The sequence below is a fragment of the Macadamia integrifolia genome, chromosome 14, assembly GCF_013358625.1.
Source record: "Macadamia integrifolia cultivar HAES 741 chromosome 14, SCU_Mint_v3, whole genome shotgun sequence".
Lineage (NCBI taxonomy): Eukaryota > Viridiplantae > Streptophyta > Magnoliopsida > Proteales > Proteaceae > Macadamia > Macadamia integrifolia.
In genome coordinates this window covers 15,340,627-15,359,704 of record NC_056570.1, presented here as the reverse complement: position 1 = coordinate 15,359,704, position 19,078 = coordinate 15,340,627, and the positions used below count along the sequence as shown (strand labels likewise).

Below are 19,078 nucleotides of genomic sequence, written 5' to 3'. Positions count from 1 at the left end.
ATTGGTCTTATGAGTTGAGAAAAACTTTTTAAGGAAGACAACTATGAACTGTTCCCATGAGGTTATGAAATTTGTGGGTAACCCATACAACCACTTCTTAGCTTAGTTTTTTAATGTAAAAGAGATAAACCTAAGCTTAACAGCATCATCAGAAAGCTGTTGAATCTTAATTAGAACATATACCTCTTCAAATTCCCATAGAAATAGGTATGCATCATTAGAGGTCAACCCATGGAAGTGGGGCAACATAGTGATGTAGGAGGACAATAACCCACTGATCAAATGAGAGTCATTAAGAACGGTGGATCAGAGGTTTTGGTTTGGGAACTCAGACAATGTTGAATGCTGGTACATAAGTGGAATCTTGATTCCGACAGTCTCTGTTGCACCTACCATTAGAGTTAAGGTCAAATATGGTTCCTGTCTTCCTTCTTAAAACCTTGCTTCAAGAATGCTAGTACCTCTTTCTCATCTTCATTCCTCTTTTTTTTATTCTTCTTCCTTCTTCCTCTCCATCTCTTCCTCGGCTTAATATATATATATATATATATATATATATATATAAGAAATGGGTTGATGGGAGATTCGGGACAAGAGGGGAAATAGGGTTATCAGAAAGCAAGGTTTCTCTCAACCGTCAGATGTAAGATGGACAGACGTTGATTTATGATGAAGAATTGATAAGGAATAGGTAGATTAAGGATTGGAGATGAGCCAAATCTGGAAACTTGACTGCGTTAGTTTGTTGTTAGTGATTGAAATGGAGAAAACCATTTTTCCTTACTTTCACTTTTGTTTTTTATTCTCTTCTCCTCTTCATCTTCTTTCTTGTTTGTCCTTCTGCGAACATGATAGCCACGCCCTCCCTTCCCTGCAACCCCACATGCAAACTAACACTAAGGTTTCCGATGACCCCTCATTTTTATTTTTTTTTCCAATGAACAATGGGCAGGAGAAATTTCGCTGCTATTGTTCAGAAATCGCCCAAATGGGCTGTGGTAATGTTGTGGCTACCTATACCCAGTCCGACAGGCTGCAACGGCAACCATGATGTGATCGACCCCCTTTAATCAACCCGCAGGTCCCAGTTTCAGTTCGGTGGCTTTTTCTTTTTCAAAACCGCATATGCCTGAAAACACCTTAATGGGCGTCGACAAGGCTCGAAACAGGTTGCAGCAAAGCTGCAGTGCTGGACGCAACACCTCCTTATGACCCTTCTTTGTCGCTGCAAATCCTCGGCAGCTGCGATGCATCACCACCGTGACACAGCACCAGTCATCGTACCACCCCTGCCCCTTACGTCTAGCCGAATTATCACCGTCGTGTCATCATCAAAGACAACAAAGGCGAGTTTTGCAGGACATGGTTGCTTCCCAAATGTGGTGTTAGGGATCGAAAAACCACAAATGTATCAATATTGGCGTGACGGAGTATATTCATGTTGGTGAAGATCGCCAGGTAGAAGAAATTTTCAATGCTCACAGTTTCAGTTATCACTTAGCCGAAGCTCGACGCAGATAAATTTCTGTATTCTGCAAACATGAACCAAACGATATCCCAAATAAAAATCAACCAAAATAAGCCCTTCCAAATGTACAGAGACAAACCTTTGGTACTGCGTGAACTAGAGGGTTCTCTGATCAGGAAAAAACGATTTGAAGGAAGACATGAACCAAACGATATCCCAAATAATCAATCAACCAAAATAAACCTTTCTAATGTACAGAGACAGACCGTTGGTACTCCGTTCACAAGGAGTTCCACCGGAATTTCTGCCGAAAGACAAAGAGACGGAAAAGCTCCATGAACTAAAGGGTTCTCTGATCAGGCAAAAACGATTTGAAGGCAGACATGAGACCCTCGGCGCTAGCGCTACTTCTCCCACAGGTTCGATCGATGCTGAGAATGCTACGATGGAGAAAGTCGAGAGCTAGGGAGGGCTACGATACCAAATATAACGGATATTTATATCACAGTAAGAAAGGTTTTATATAATATGGATATTTAACAGGCGTAGCGCTACTTTTCTCAGAGGTTCGATCAAAGAGAATGCTTTGATGGAGAAAGTCGCGAGAGCCAAAGAGGGCTACAATATATTTAGTCCATCATATACTGCGATAAAAATTTTAATGCATAATATAAAAGTAACAAGTTAATACGAAAATTGTTATATCATTGAATCAAAATAACTAGAAATGTCCCATCAGATTACCATGGAATTGTTTTACCGTAGTATAACAAGTTTATCAAATACAACAATTTTTTTTTTTAATTTATCGTATATTTTATACTATATATTACAATATTTTTATACGGTATTATATATTACTTATTACCATGGTGTTTAATTCCTATAGCAAAAAGATGTAGCATCAATTGACCCTTTTTCTTGTAGTGGAAGTTAAAATGATCAACTATTTAAACGTATTAAACTAAAAAACCAAATTGATTTAAGTAGTGAGTGAAGGGATTCCCCTTTTACTCATCTTCCATCTTAATTTCTTCACAATATCATATAAAGAATCAAGGCATATTGAATCATAGAAACCTAGAAATTGAAACTGTAACATTCATCCAGACCCTTCAATTAATTCAAAACCTTTTTCACAAAGAACAATTATAGACGATCATTGTATCTGAGCAATAAACATTACGGATGAGTACCCTAAATGAAGCCATATTAAACCTCCTATAATGCAAATCTATTCTTCCATAATCATTAGACATCCAAAAACCAAAGAAAAATCATCTTGCTCTGCAATTTCTGGCTCCACATTCAGGGTGTGCCATGGGGGAATATTTCTACAATAATGCAATGCACGCATTGATAATCTATGATGATCTTAGTAAATAGGAGGTGGCATATTGACAAATGCCATTATTGTTATGCCGACCACCATGCCATGGGGCTTTCCCACCCGAACCTGAGTGGTTAGTTTATCCAAGGTTAGCATCTTGGACGCCCCCTTATACTCAACAATTGGCCCTTAAAAAGGTCACAATAAGATGAGTTGAACATCAGTCTTTGTACCTAGATACTTTCAATCCCAAATTCCCCGGGTTCTATGGGGGGAAGCTCAATCTCCTGCTTCTCTTCACTATCAAATGTCACTTCCATTTTATTTTTGAAAACCCTCTTATCTCCCCCTATGTTAAAAGTACTTTTTAATAGGGCTGCAACACAATGGGGTTGGACTGGGCTTTTGAAAACCCAGCCCAACCCTGAGTCCTTATAGCTAGGGCTAGGCCCAACCCAACCTTAAAATATTCAACACTGACTTGCCCTTAAGATGGGGTGGGGCAAGACTGACCCTAATTGGCTAGGGGGAGAGACGCAGGGGCTGGGAAGAAGAAACAAAGAACTCAATACTAAAAGAGTTGAGCTTGTAAGTTCCTAACATGGTTTGAGAACTCGGTACCGGGAATAGGATCCATAAAGGCTGATACAGTCTGACATCGATCCGGATCAGCCAAGATCCGACATAAATACTCTTGTTTTTAATTTAAAAAAAAACTGTATTTTAGACTATTTTACCCATCATCAGTACCGATCCATCGTCCATTCCGATCCAATCTATCCAATTCCTCAAACCATGGTTCCTAAAGCAAGATGTTGTCCTATAAATAAGTATGTTGCTACCAGTATTCGAAGTGAAGTTCTAGTACAAGTTGGAGATGTTAGTTTCCACTTGGACAAGGTAGTTGCTCCTCTGTGCGGAAGTTTAATTGCTGGTTCTCTACTCTACAGATCTAAATTTTATGATCATTCTCTACCAAAAATATATGAAAGTTGCAGGAAAACAAAATCCATGAAGCATCACTCCATATTCCATTCAAAACCAGAAACAAATTCACTATAGAAGCATCGCTTATGGCACATTAGAAATGAGAAAAATCAATTCATACAAAGGGGTGTACTCATCCTTATTTGTAAGCATAATGCTTAATTGAATGAATTTATGTTTCCCAACCACATATCTAGTTTCAAACTCATAAATATAGCAGTGGATCGTGACTCATCCTTATTTGTAAGCACAAGTGAGAAAAGGAAGCACCGACAGGGAAAAACGAGTTAAGAAAGGTGAGAAGACTTAAACAAAGAGAGTGGTTTTACCCCAACAACGGTGGGTTACAAATCAAGTTTCAATACCACTGTCGAGCAAGAACGACTTGATTTCCCTCTTGGAGGAGAGTTGCAATGAAATGATTTCCCTTTTGGAGGAAAGTTGCAGGAAAAAAAACCAATCACTAGAGAGAGGTAGATGGTTCACAGGTGTTAGGATTCCTTGCAAGCATCTCATACTAGAAGCGGTCTTGAACACTCACTTGCGAGTAGAGTCACCTTCATCTTAATCACTCCAAGAAAAGTTAGCTGATTTCATGGGCAAGATACAAAACAGTCTCTCTCTCTCCACCCAACGTTTCTACCCCCTCTTTTCTCGCAATGTGGCAGCCTCTCCTCCAGAATTGGGATCTCCTTCCTAGTGTATCACTCCCATCTCGCCATTAGAAGGGATTATAGAGGAAGATCAATAAACTTCACCTGCCACCCTTTTCTCCATTATCACTTTTATTCTGCGCTTTTCTCTCCACATTCTATCACCTCTCTCTTTTCTCGATCCTAGAGTCCAAACTCTTTTCCTCACCTTGTGCAATCGAATATCCAAACTCTTTCAATATCGCTTTCGTTCCTTGCCTCGTTCTCTATCCGAACTGAATTAGTTCATCTTCAGTATTTTTTCCCCTCTAGGTGAAGATTGTTGCTTCAGATTTTATGTTTGATTCAGAATTTTTCCGGAACCTTCGACTGTACAATTGCCTATAATGCAAATCTTTGAATCCACAACTTATTGATTTATCAGAGAAAACTTACACATCAATTTAAGAGGAATTATCACCCCCCCTCCCCTGAACTATAGTTGAATATCAAGTTTTCCCATATTTTTTCAAATATTTCACTCCCCTCCTCTCAAACGAAAAGATTCTATCTACCATATATGGACATTTGAATTGACTGTTAAATCTACAATATTTTTTTCATAATGGCTGAAATACCTTCATACCCTTTAGAAAACACATTATACCCCTCTATGAACTAAAATCCTTTCTCTTCCTTTATTTTTCTTTATTTTTCTTCCATGTATTTCTTTTCTATCTCTGTTACAGTTTCTCTTCCCTGCTAGCGGTACTGTTCATTTAAGGAGAATTAACCCAGAAATTGGATGCTATCACATTCCAATACCAACAATATCAATATCATGGCTATGAAGGATAACCCAAAGAATCCTGAGAGTTGTGAAACTAACGTAGACGAAATTAGGGAAAAAACAGAACCTGGGCTCTGTTATTCAGAACATCAACGGCAGCATCATGGATTCCAGGAAGCCGTTTGATGGCTTTCTCCACGGAACCAGCACAAGCAGAACAAGTCATTCTGACAACAGAGAAGAGAGCCCTAGCCTCTGAGTCCTCTATATTGTCCTGAATGGCGAGACCCTTAGGGTACTTGAGCATCGAAGGGTAATGTGGTCGAGCAGACAAATCTCTATTGTAAGAACTCTCATTCCGTATACAAGCTAACGCCAACAATTTGGTCCCAATGATCTTCTCCTTCCCAATCAATCCCTCAACAACACTGAGCTCTCTGTAAAGCTTCCAAAGCTTTGAAGCTTTGTCCAAACAAACTAAACGACACCACAGTACCCACGCCACCAACAGTCCAACATCTGAAACATGAATCCATAACTACTACTTGTATTTTCCCTTATTTTCTTTGGTAAATTATTTTTCCCTTAATTAGTAAGCTTTATAAAACTGGATAAGAAAAAATCCCAAATCTGAACGACTCCTTCTCTATTTCGTCTTCTTCGCATCTCTCAACAACTCTACTCCCTTCCTCTGCCCTCTGTACCCTGCACTCAATCACGCAATCTCTTCTCTTGCATCGATCGATGATTCTTCGGCGAACCGGTGGATGCGACGTGCTTCCTATGATCATTCTGACAGGTAATTACAAACAATTATCGACTTAGTTTCCCAGTCTACCTTGTCCTCGTTTTTAAGAAGATTTCCTGTGATTTCGTTTTGTGTTCTTCACGATTCTGATCTCAATCTTCTATTCTTCTTAGAGTTAAGATTCCTCTGTTGGGTACATTAAAAGCTACAATTTATCAGCCCACAACTTGAAGGAACCGAGGAGTTTCAGTTAATTGTTCTTAGATGAAGAGAACAGCTGGCAGGGAAGAGAAACTCTAACAGAGAGAGAAAAAGATACAGGGAAGAAAAATAAAGAAGAAAGGAAGAGAAGGTATTTTAATGGGAATAAAGATTTTAGTTCCTAGAGGGGTATAATGGGTTTTCTACATGTATGGGCGTATTTCAGTCATTATGAAAAAAACTATTGCAGACTTAACAGCCAATTCAAACGTCTAGACATGGTAGATAGAATCTTTTCTTTTGAGGGGAGAGGAGTGAAATATTTGAAAAAATGTGGGGGAACATGATATCCACCACACCCCTAATTTGTAACACCATTGTCTGAAAGTGAGAGAAATGACTTTTTAACCCTTATACCTAAATTTTAAAAAGCGCTCATTTTTTTCCATTTCAAATCCTTACATTTTCTTTCCCCATCAGCTCAGCCGCGACCCTAGTTGGGCGAGTATAATGTTAGCAGCAGCAAGTGGCAGTTGCGGTGGGTAGCTCCGCACCACATCTTCATCCGCGACCATGGTTTTAAGTATCTCCGATACCGATATGATACCCACCGATACGATACATTGAATTTTTTAAATCATTTCGTATCGATATATATCCTACAATACATACCGATATGCATCAGTACACCACTAATACACATCGATACGATATGACATGCCTCAATACGACTATGAAAAATATAAAATTGAAGTAAAATGTACGTTTCGGTATGTATTGGTACGTATCGGTGAGTATCGGTATGTATCGATCGGTACGTATCGGTATATATCAGCACATATCGGTGAGTATCGATATATATATATATATATATATCGGTACTTGTCGGTGAGTATCGATACGTATTGGCGCTACGGGTATATAATGGCCAATATGGGTAATTTTTCAGAAAAAAAACGATTTTTTGAAGGGTTTTTGTTCCAAAGTTGTTGTAAGCCATATTTCTCTCTAACTAAAGTGGAAATCAAGTTGGGAACAAGGATTTTACATTAATGGGACAACTACAGACCTTGAATTCTTAGTACGATACTCTCAATTTAGTGTAATATATGTTATCAATAGCTTTTTTTAACAAATTCTTTATGCAAAAGTGTTTAAAAAAATGTTTCCTATCCATTTATGTGTATATCTTTAGTGTATCTTAGTGTATCTCCGATACGATATGATACCCTCCAATACGTATCTTAATTTTGGCCGACCGATACGGTGACCGATACCGATACTTTAATCCTTGTCCGCGACCCTAGTAGCAATATTAGCAGTGGGATTTTACAACAACCGGGGGCTAGGAGAAGTAGGGTTATGTGAGGAAGAATCGATATAATAATGCAATATTGAAGGAGCGTACCTTGTCACAGATAGAAATGGAGAGCATTTCAGAATCACTCTGCCTAGATGTTCTTCGAGTTCTATCAATACATTGATATTTTCCTCTCTCCCCCTCTCTATCGGTTCCGAGTGAATGATAAACTCAAAGTGGAAACCGCCACAGAAGAAGTGTCGCAGCAGAAAAATATAATCGCTAATGAATTTTGATCTTAATTCGGAAATGAACACTCAAGCCTTCCAGTCCTTAGTAAGGATTAGTCCTTTCACTCCTTTGTTATGCATTTTAAATATTAATGTCATAAAGCCTCAAGGGGCTGGGTAGAGTAGTCATTTAGTTGTTTAGTTGTTGCTGGAGACTTGCAACGGATAGTAGGCTTTGTCCACTCACTTAGTTGTTTAGTTGTTGCTGGAGTCTTGCAACGGATAGTAGACTAAGAATTAGTCATCAAGTCCTCGTCTTTAGGGAAGCGGCTGTGGATCTATTCTTGTGGAGTTAGTTTTTGAATTAAGTTAGGAGCCTATAAATTAGGAGGGGAATAATGTAACGGCATCAATGAATTTGAAATTCAAGCTACGACTTAGGAGGTCGTTTACCCTCGAAGTAAACATTTGAGTTACCAATTTAGCCTTCACTGTGTCAAGCACTCTTCTTCACAATAGGTAAGAGAAACGGGAACAAGGGAAGCAGGGAGCCACGATACTTGTCTCAAGAGAGTATCCTTAAAAGTTCGGACTTAACCACCTCGTTTGCACGCTCACGAGCTCGAGACCATAACAGCTTGGTATCAGAGGCAAACATGGTTGACTAGAGGATTGCACGACTCGGGTATGAAATTGGTGGTTTGAAGGAGGAACAAGAGCGCAAATTCAAGGAGATGATGCACTCAATGCAAAACTTGTTTGCAGCCATCAACACTCGCCTTGATAACATTACTGCAGCCATGATCAGGCTGAGTCCTCCAACAACCAACAAAAACGTAATGGAGGAGGACCCAATGGTCGTCAAAACAATACAAATACCATTGGTATTGCTGGAATATATTTTCCAAAGATGGTGAAGTTGGATTTTCCAAAATTCAATGGTTCTGAAGACCCTACCAGCTGGGTTTGCAGGGCAGATCAATTTTTTGAATTTCACCAAACTACAGATGAGGAGCGTGTACCACTTGCTTCTTTCAATTTGGAGGGTGACGCCCAACTGTGGTACCAGTTGATGAAGAATGAACAAGAAACCATTTCATGGGCAGCTTTCAAAGAAAGACTCCATGCGAGGTATGGCCCTACGCAATATCAAGATTTTTTTGGTGATTTAACTAAATTGCAGCAAATTGGGTTGGTAAGAGATTATCAAACCCAATTTGAGCTGTTGTTGATTCGTGCGGGAAAATTGACACAAGAACAAGAAGTTGGTTGTTTCACTGGTGGTCTTAAGGAAGGAATTAAGGTGGATGTACAAGCAGCAAAACCCACCACTTTATCAGCAACCATCGGTCTTGCTCGATTATACAAGGCTCGTAATCAATTAGCCAGAAAATTATCCTCTTTTCACGAGTCAAAGAAATTCATGGTCAATCGAAGTGGTGACAGCAACTCAACGATGCCAATTAAGAAACTCTCTCTAGCAGAACTAAGCTAACGATGAGCAAAAGGTTTATGTTTCAATTGCAACGAGAAGTTCAGCCAAGGCCATCGCTGCAAGAAGCTCTTCCTCATTGAGGGAGATTGGTCAGATGATGATGATAATGATGAAAATGTGGAAACTGAGATGGGGATGGTGAACCAAGAAGAAGTACCACAGATTTCCATTCATGCAATTGCGGGTTCTAGAGCTCCTCAAACAATGCGAGTCCATGGAATGATCGATCGCCGACGGGTAACATTTTTAATTGATTCCGGTAGTACCCATAATTTTTTAAATTATAAACTTACACAAAATTTGGAGTTGAATCCTAACAATGAAGGAAGGTTTGAAGTAGCAGTTGCTAATGGTGAAAAATTGACAAGCTTTGGACGTTGCAAAGGGGTTTGCATGGTGCTGTAGGGAGTCTCCATCATAGTGGACTTCTACTTGCTTCCTTTAGAAGGGTATGATGCTGTTTTGGGTGCACAGTGGCTGAGCACTTGGGTCCCATTGTGTGGGACTTCTCTAAGCTACGGATGTCCTTCTCAACCAATGGAAAGGAGACTATACTACAGGGAATCCAAATTCCAGAGGATAAGATTGTTGTTGGGGAGGAAATTTGTAAGGATATCAAGAAAAAATGAGGAATTTTGCTACAAATCCATGCATTGACCATGCAACCTGAAAATGGTAAATTTTCTTCCAATTTTTCTCTTGAGATATCTAATGGAAGGCTCAAAAATTTTTTGCAGAATTTTGAAGATGTGTTCCAAGAACCAATAGGGCTTCCACAGTTCCACCTAAAAAGTCCCATGACCACCAGATTCGTCTAAAAGGGAGAAGTGAGCCTGTCTCCTTAAGTCCTTATAGATACCCCCATTACCGAAAAATAGAGATTGAAAAAATGGTGGTTGGTCTTTTAAAATCTGGAGTTATTAAGCCGAGCAATAGCCCTTATTCTTCACCGGTGTTGCTGGTCAAGAAGCATAACGGCTCATGGAGGATGTGCGTAGACTACAGGACTCTCCATCAAGCAACGGTGAAGGACAAATTTCTAATATCCATTATTGATGAGCTATTGGACGAATTGCAGGGTGCCACTTATTTCACCAAACTTGACTTGCGGTCGGGTTATATCAAATACGAATGCATCCCAATGATATGGAGAAGACAACCTTTTGTACTCACCAAGGCCATTACGAGTTTCTTGTCATGCCCTTTGGCTTAACAAACGCTCCTTCAACATTCCAATCATTGATGAACTCCATCTTCAAAGACTACCTCCGTAAGTTTATTTTGGTATTTTTTGACGATATTCTAATTTATAACAAAAATTGGGATGAACATTTGGAGCATATAAAAATGACACTTGCAATTTTACGGTCTCACCAATTGTTTGTAAAGATGGGAAAGTGCAGTTTTGGGGAACAAGAGGTGAAGTATCTTGGTCATGTAATCAATCATGAAAGGGTGGCAGTAGATTTTTAAAAAAATTCAGTTATGATTGAATGGCCAAAACCATCAACGTTGAAGGCTCTACGTGGGTTTTGGGGTTAACGGGATATTACCGAAAATTCATCTAGAATTACGGTAAAATCGCATCCCCTTTAACCAACATGCTAAAAAGAGGATGCTTCAAATGGAATACATGCTCAGAGGCTGATTTTGAAGAATTAAAGAAAGCTATGACATGAGCTCCAGTTCTTGCCTTGCCTGATTTCTCAAAAACTTTCATTATTGAATGTGATGCATCAGGATAAGGAGTAGTAGGAGTATTGATGCAAGAAAAGGGGCCCATTGCCTTTTTCAGCCATTCTTTAAAGGGTAAGAATTTATTTTTATCTACATATGAAAAAGAAATGTTGGCTTTGGTTATTGCAGTACAAAAGTGGAGGCATTACATCTTAGGGTGTAAATTTAGTGTGAGGACTAACCAAAGGAGTTTAAAGTACCTTTGGGAGCAGAAAATTATTACTCCTGCTCAACAAAGGTGGATGGTGAAACTCATGGGTTATGACTTTGTGGAGTACAAAGCCGGGAAGGAAAACTTAGTTGCTAATGCCCTATCAAGAAGAGAAGAGATGGGAGAAAGCTTAGCGATTTCATAGCCAATGCCTCGATGACTCACTCCAATTCGTGAAGAAGTGCAAAGCAATCTAGTTTTGTAAGGAACTGTGAACCAAGAGCAGCAAGGTGAAGCCGTAGGTCCTTGGAACTATAAAGAAGGTATTTTCTTTTTTAAGGACAGAATATTTTTGTTAGTAGTCTTCTTTAGTCCCAACAATTATGGTGGAGATGCATTCCAGTACACATGAAGTCGTTTATAAGACTTTCCAAAGAATCAAATCTGTATTCTTTTGAAAAGGAATGAAGAATGATATTAAGAATCATATTCAGCCTATGTGACACTTGCCAACGTCAAAAATGGGAAAATACTTGACTAGCAGGCCTTATTCAACCTCTTCCCATACCCACACAGGTATGGACAGACCTCTCCATGGATTTCATTGATGGCCTTTCAACTTCAAGGGGTAAAACTATAATTTTTGTGGTAGTAGATCGTTTATCAAAATTTGCGCATTTTGTTCCAATTTCTCATCCATACGGCTGTAGGTGTAAATAAACAAATTCCCCTTCTTCAAAACTCTTGTCCATCTGATGAGCATCATATAATTTCTTCACACGGTTTTGGGCAGATTGCAATTGATTTCTCAATTCCTTTAGAACCTGATCATGGTCATATAACTCCTTATCCACTGACTCCACTGGTGTTGCACCTTGAGTGTAAGACAAGAGAGTTGGTGGAGGTCGACCACAGACAATCTCGTATGACGTTTTCTTTGTAGAAGTATGCATACTAGTGTTATAGAAATATTCTACCCAAGAAATCCATCGATGAACCGAGTGCGGCAAGGTGAAGCCGTGGGTCCTTGGAACTATAAAGAAGGTATTTTGTTTTTTAAGGACAGAATATTTTTGTTAGCAGAGTCTTCTTTGTCCCAACAATTATGGAGGAGATGCATTCCAGTACACATGAAGGTTTTTACAAGACTTTCCAAGAATCAAATCTGTATTCTTTTGGAAAGGAATGAAAAATGATATTAAGAATCATATTCAGCAATGTGACACATGCCAACGTCAAAAATGGGAAAATACTTCACCAGTAGGCCTTCTTCAACCTCTTCCCATACCTACACAGGTATGGACAGACCTCTCCATGGATTTCATTGATGGACTTCCAACTTCAAGGGGTAAAACTACAATTTTTGTGGTAGTAGATCGTTTATCAAAATTTGTGCATTTTATTCCAATTTCTCATCCATACACTTCATCATTAGTGGCTCAAATTTTCTTTGATAATATATTCAAACTTTATGGAATGCCTAAAACCATAGTTTGTGATAGAGATCCAATTTTCACTAGTGCATTTTGGAAGGAGCTTTTCCGTTTGCAATGCACAAATTTCAATCTCTCATCAAGTTACCACCCACAAACAGATGGACAAATGGAAGTGGTGAATAGAACGGTTGAAATGTATCTACGGTGCTTCTCAAGTGACAAACCAAAAGACTTGGTTTGATGGATTTCCTGGGTAGAATATTGCTATAACACTAGTATGCATACTTCTACAAAGAAAACGCCATACGAGATTGTCTATGGTCGACCTCCACCAACTCTCTTGTCTTACATTCCAGGTGCAACACCAGTGGAGTCAGTGGATGAGGAGTTATATGACTGTGATCAGGTTCTAAAGGAATTAAGAAATCAATTGCAATCTGCCCAGAACTGTATGAAGAAATTTTATGATGCTCGTCGGACGGACAAGAGTTTTGAAGAAGGGGAATTTGTTTATTTACGCCTAAGCCGTATAAACAAGTTTCTATTTCTCTCATCAAAAATCTTAAGCTATCACCAAGATATTATGAGCCATTTGAGCTTTTGCAAAAAATTGGAAAGCTAGCATACAAGCTCAAGCTGCCAAGCGACTCGTGCATTCATCCCATTTTTCATGTATCCTGTTTGAAGGAAAAGATTGGTGCAAACATACAAGCACAATAGGAGCTTCCAACGGTGCAAGAAGAGGACGCCATTATAGCTTGGCCACAAGTAGTGCTGGACAGGAGAATAAAGAAGCGAAAAGAAGAGGTTTTGATTCATTGGAAGGGACTGTCTCCATTAGATGACACTTGCGAGGACTTAGAACGAATGAAGATTCTTTTTCCAGAATTTACCCTTGAGGACAAGGGTGAAAATTAAGGGGAAGGAACTGTTATGCATTTTAAATATTAATGCAATAAAGCCTCAAGGGGCTGGGTATAGTAGTCATTTAGTTGTTTAGTTGCTACAGTTTTGCAATGGATAGTAGACTAAGAATAGTCATCAAGTCCTAGTCTTTTGGGAAGTGGGTGTGGATCTATTCTTGTGGAGTTAGTTAATGAATTAAGTTAGGAGTCTATAAATTAGGAGGGGAATAATGTAACGGCATCAATGAATTTGAAATTCAAGCTACGGCTTTGGAGGTCGTTTACCCTCAAAGTAAACATTTGAGTTACCAATTTAACCTTCATTGTTTCAAGCACTTTTCTTCACAATAGGTAAGAGAAACAGGAACAAGGGAAGCAGGAAGCTACAAGTATAGTTTGGACTCACCCACCTCGTTTACACGCTCACGAGCTCGAGACCATAACATCCTTACTGCTTACATGTTAGGGTTTTTTCTTTAAATTTAAAGCCCTTAATTTCTTTAAGGAGAATTTTTTATACGAAAATCCTTGACTTCCATTTCTACCCTGGCACCTTTTTTTTCTCTCACACTTCCCTCTTGAACTGAACTTTCAGCTACTTTGAATTGCAGAGAAAAGAGAGAGAGAGAGAGAGAGAGAGAGAGAGAGAGAGAGAGAGATTTGTAAATATTATCAACATTAACAATGATGCACATATTCAATGGTGACATTGGAAAGATTAAGACAAATTCAAGAGTATAGGAACCACCACACAATCCCCATAATAAGGGGAAAGGGTGAGAGAGAACCAAAACCCAGAGTAGAAAAAAACCAAAAACCCATTCTGGCTCTTCCAAATCGCTGAGCATCAAAAGTGATCAACCGCTATTACAATCTAATCCTTTTTTTTTTCTTCACATGCTAATATCCCTTCTTTATTAATTTTTTCCCCTTCTTTTCCCTATGAACATTTTCCTACCCAGGGAACCTACCCTAAGTAGCCGACGGTACCTTAAAGTAATTGACAACGTGGCAAGGATTAGCCTCCGGGCCTCTCCTTCTTCACAGGTAAACGGAGCAAAGCAGCACTACCCGGAGCAGATTTATTTTCAGTCGGAGCAGAGGTTTAAGTACATTTCAAGCACTCTACTTTATTAATTAAAGCCAATGACATAATGGTAAGTTCAAGCACTCTACTTTATTAATTAAAGCCAATGACATAATGGTAAGTTTACATACCTCATAAGGATAGTTTGGCCATTGAGATAATAAGAGACTGATGACATCATCACTTAACGACCAAATTCTAATGGAATGGGTTTTTAAAAAAAAATTCTGATGAAAGTGAGAGGTATACAAGCTTTTATTTTTATTTTCATTTTCGGGATTCACTCCAAGTTATGAAGATTTTTATGGGTGGTACAAGAAAATTTCCCATTTAATTATATATTGGTAGACATTGATTATGTTCATCGATTTTATTGTATTTTACTGGGAATTTTAATTGGATTCCACCATGATTCTTTCATCATAGAACTGTTGTTGCTTTAAACCTCTCTCTATTTAATTAAACTTTGGCCTTTCTTTACAAATTTTTATATTTGAATCTATAGTGTTTCGTGTTGTTATTCTTCTCTCTTTTTAATCCATTTTGATTGTGATATCTGTTTTGGATTATTCTCTCTTTGTTCAGAAGTGACTAAGGCAGGAAATCGGACTTGTCTTCAGACCCAACAGGTAAGTCTTACACCCACTGCTCACACCCAATTATCTGGTCCAGGACACAGAAAGTTGCCGCAAAAGAGTTGTCTTTTAACCAAACAAATTCCCTCCTGTTCCTTATTGAGTCGGCAAATTCCATTTCCCACTTGCTTTATTCGCTTTCACCAGGCGAGGTCAATATTCATCCTAATTTACAAGAAGACTTTGATCACACCAATCCTGAATCTCTCAATCCATGGTCAATATTCATCCCAATCTACAAGAAGACTTGATCAGAACAATCCTTATCTTTCAATCCATAGCACTATTAAGAAGCTTATTGAAGAGAATCCAATGGTTATTCCTCGGCTTATTGAATCCTTAAAGTCTAGCCCCATTGGCAATGACCAATGCAGCTGCTGCCCTGTTTGCCTTGTCAGCCATTGATTCCAACAATACATAGGCAAGGTAGGGGCTCTAAAACCCTTAATCAACCTCCTAGATGAGGGTTTTAGAAGAAACAGCATAAGCTTCAGCTCAATGAACATTTGATTTTTTTTACTCTATTTTTAGGATCTTCAGCCAAATAAGTCTCAAAATACCCACCCTGAATTCCTGTTATGTTTTTGTTTGTAGGAGCATCAATCAAAATCGAAATTGGGTCCTTGGATGATACGAAGGCAGCTTTTTCTTTGGCCAATGAGAATTACACTATTACAAATTCCGGCAGATTCACCTTAAATCGAGAGTTCATTACAGCCAATAAAAATAGTTGCAAACCGAGACTTTTGGCTTGAATAGAGGTATGTCTAGGAATAGAAGGCTTCGTTTGATGTTTGGACACTGAAAGTTAGGAGAAAGATATTGATAATATTTCAGGTGATTTGATGGGTTTCGACACTTAATCTATGAAAAAATGACAAGGATATGTTGACTTCTGTAGTGAGGAAATAGGAAAAGAAGAAGAATATAAACGATCTAAAGAACATAAGGAGAAAAGAGTGCTACTTGGTCATGAGTTGCTGCCCCAGACAAACAGTTGGGTACTGTGATGAGGTCATTGGGGTAAAATCAAACTGAATCTGAAATGAGGTTGACGCTAATCAGAATGGAACATATGTTTTTCCTGAGTTCTTGAATTGGATGGCATGGAAAATGAAGGTGATTTTAATTAACAGTCTTTCCCTCAGTATATCTAGATTTCAAATAATTGTTTTCTACATGGATTTTGTGCTTCTGGTTAATGTTTTTATTCATTTAAGTTAACAAGTGTAATGGAAAGCAGAAATAAAATAATGATCATAACTTGTTTGCTGAACTACATTTGGTATCTTGTTATGGGCACACTTTTTATTCCATTTGGATGCTTTATCAACTTATACTCGTAGCTAGATTTATTCACTACTGGTCCAATACTCCATTTACTGAGTGTCAAAACCACATTTCATCTCAAGTTGAAGTTTATCAGCTTAATTGAAATGTGGGGCTCTAACCTTGGCTTATGTTCTCACCATCTATAGAATTCTTGTGAATCCTCTTGGTCGCAGATCTTGTAGACTAGCAAGGCTTTAAAGCATCTAATGTGCAATGGTTGTAAAGAGCCTTTCCATGAGATTTAGCTACAGTACTAGTGATCTTATGAAAATAAATTTGGCTTCCAATGGAATCTAGAATGTCCTTTACTACCTTTAGAATGATTTTCCTAACATGGATATCATGGGAATTTCTGATTAGATACTTATCCTTGTCTATTATGTTAATAGCACCTGAGGCCTCATTGAAACAAGTCTAATTAAACTATGCAGCTGGCTGAAATTTTACTTACTACAAATTATAGTGACTGTTTCCGAAAACTTTATTAACTAATGTGAAAAGAGGACGAAAGCTCCTCTTCAAAAGGGGAACTGAAATATGATTATTCATATTACCATGCATTTTGGGTTGCCTTAGAGGGCCTAAATTCATTGTCTCTTCAGTTCCTATATTATGTCCATTGGAACAAAAACTCATTTCCTATATTATGTCCATTGGAACAAAAACAAATGAATCTTCTCTCTCTTCATCTTTTGTTGATCTTAGGTTCCAAATTGTTCAACAAATTTATGTTCTGATAAGAAGGCAACTGTAGTGAACTTGATTGATGGGCATGGAAAGTCTGTAAGGCAATTATCAAAGAAGATGTAATAAGTAACTCAAGACCAATGTCTTTACACTCATACAGCTCAACATGCTCAAGATTCTTGTTGGATCGGCAGCGGCTGGTTCTCTGGGTGGATTCAATGCACATGCAAGCAACATAGTCACATGTATCTACATAGCAACTGGCCACGATGCAGCCCAGAATGTTGAGAGTTCTCAATCATCACCTTTGTCGAACCCATCTCTGTGAACATGCCTTCGATTGAGGTATAATCATTCTCTATAGCCGCCCAATTTGTGTTCCATCTTTATCTCGACTATTGTAAATCAGATCATGTTTCATTTCTTTTGTTGGTGAAATTTTATACAAATAACCTAACGATAGAGATTAGAGTTGCAACATCGAATTTGGATCAGGTAGTACTCGTACAAGAATGATTCTCGCATAGTGTTTGATTTACACTTGGACTTCACTTAATCTCTTATTTTTTATTTAGTGTTTATTTTCAGAGGAGTCCAAGTGTGGATCAAACACCATTCTTGTACGAGGACCTGATCCACACTCTTCATTTTCTATTCTTATGTTGTTTGGTTGCATGTGGACTCAATGACAGTGCGCCCCAACTTGCATCTCCGTCAGCCTGTCGCAACTTACTTGGCTTGAAGGGTGCGAACAAAGATTCAGCAACATGTCTGCTCTCAAAACTAGGCAGCTTTTTAAGAGCCACATGAAGTACAAAAAATCAAACAAAGATATCTCCAAAGCTACCTCTTAAGACAAGGCGGAAATAAAAGGACAACAACCCACCGATCAAATGGAGTCATTAAGATGAGTAGAATTTTTTTAGAGGCGTGGGACTATTGTGGTTGATGGAATTTTTATTAAAAATTGTTTTAAAGGGTGGGAAAAGTTAGTTAAAACAGAAAAGGGTGGGAGCATTCATTCTATTATCAAAATCATCGTGTACATGCTTAAGATATAGCCACCCCCTCTTGTTTTAATTTTTCTGGCCTCCCTTTGCTACCTTTTTGTGGTTGAAATTCTATTATTTTAAAGGCAATTTCCCTAAGAATATATTTCTTTCTTTTTTTTTTTCCAGTAAGACCGTAGACTACTTTTTACAATGGCACCTTCTTAGGCTTTCATTACATCAGGTTCATGTGCTAGCAAACGTTTAGCAGTAGTAAAATTTATTAGTTTTAACCACATCTAATAAGAAAGAAAGAGCTTGAGTAGCATTTTTTAACTAGAGGTATAACTGGTAAATTATTATAGTGTCTTTTGCTACATTTCCAAAATTTGAGTGGATACATAGGCATTGCAAGTGTTTCGTTATATAAAATGGAGAATTAGAAGGTTATTCTAGGGGACTTTTCAAGGGAAGGAGGAGAAAGACTCAAATCTGGGTATACCGGTGGCATATCCAGCCTTTTCTCCAAATGCTAATAGAAAATTAGCAAATGCATCAATGTTTGCAATGAGATTTTTCTTTTCTGACAAATGCAATAAGATTTTTCAAATGCCAGTTTCTTATACACTCAGTTGTCACTAAATTGTTAGATTCAACAACATAATATTGTGATACAGGTTGCAGCCCACTGGGAAGGATATCTACAGGATATCTATTTAATGAGTAGTCTAGATTGATTAACTGATGGGCCACATCAAATGCACCATCTAGTTCGTTGTCCCCATTAAAGTGAGAATGATGGAAGAGGGTGCCCTTTTATTTGTTTATTTATTTATTATATGAATAATATAAATAATATGAAACTTGATTTAAGATATGAAACTTGTTTTAAGAATGACCAAGAATAATGGGCAACAACAAGAGAAAGACTCTTGAAT

General features: G+C 38.2%; 1 long non-coding RNA gene across 2 annotated transcripts; it reads left to right on the top strand.

The window, feature by feature from the left end:
* Positions 1-14,957: 14,957 nt before the first annotated feature.
* On the top strand, positions 14,958-18,180 carry LOC122061000. Of its 2 annotated transcripts, none has more exons than XR_006134527.1 (5): positions 14,958-15,126; positions 15,727-15,893; positions 16,034-16,251; positions 17,312-17,496; positions 17,844-18,180. It is a non-coding gene; the product is annotated as an uncharacterized LOC122061000 (long non-coding RNA). The 2 variants fall into 2 exon arrangements; XR_006134526.1 differs by having other exon boundaries at positions 17,170-17,496.
* The last annotated feature ends 898 nt before the right edge of the window (positions 18,181-19,078 follow it).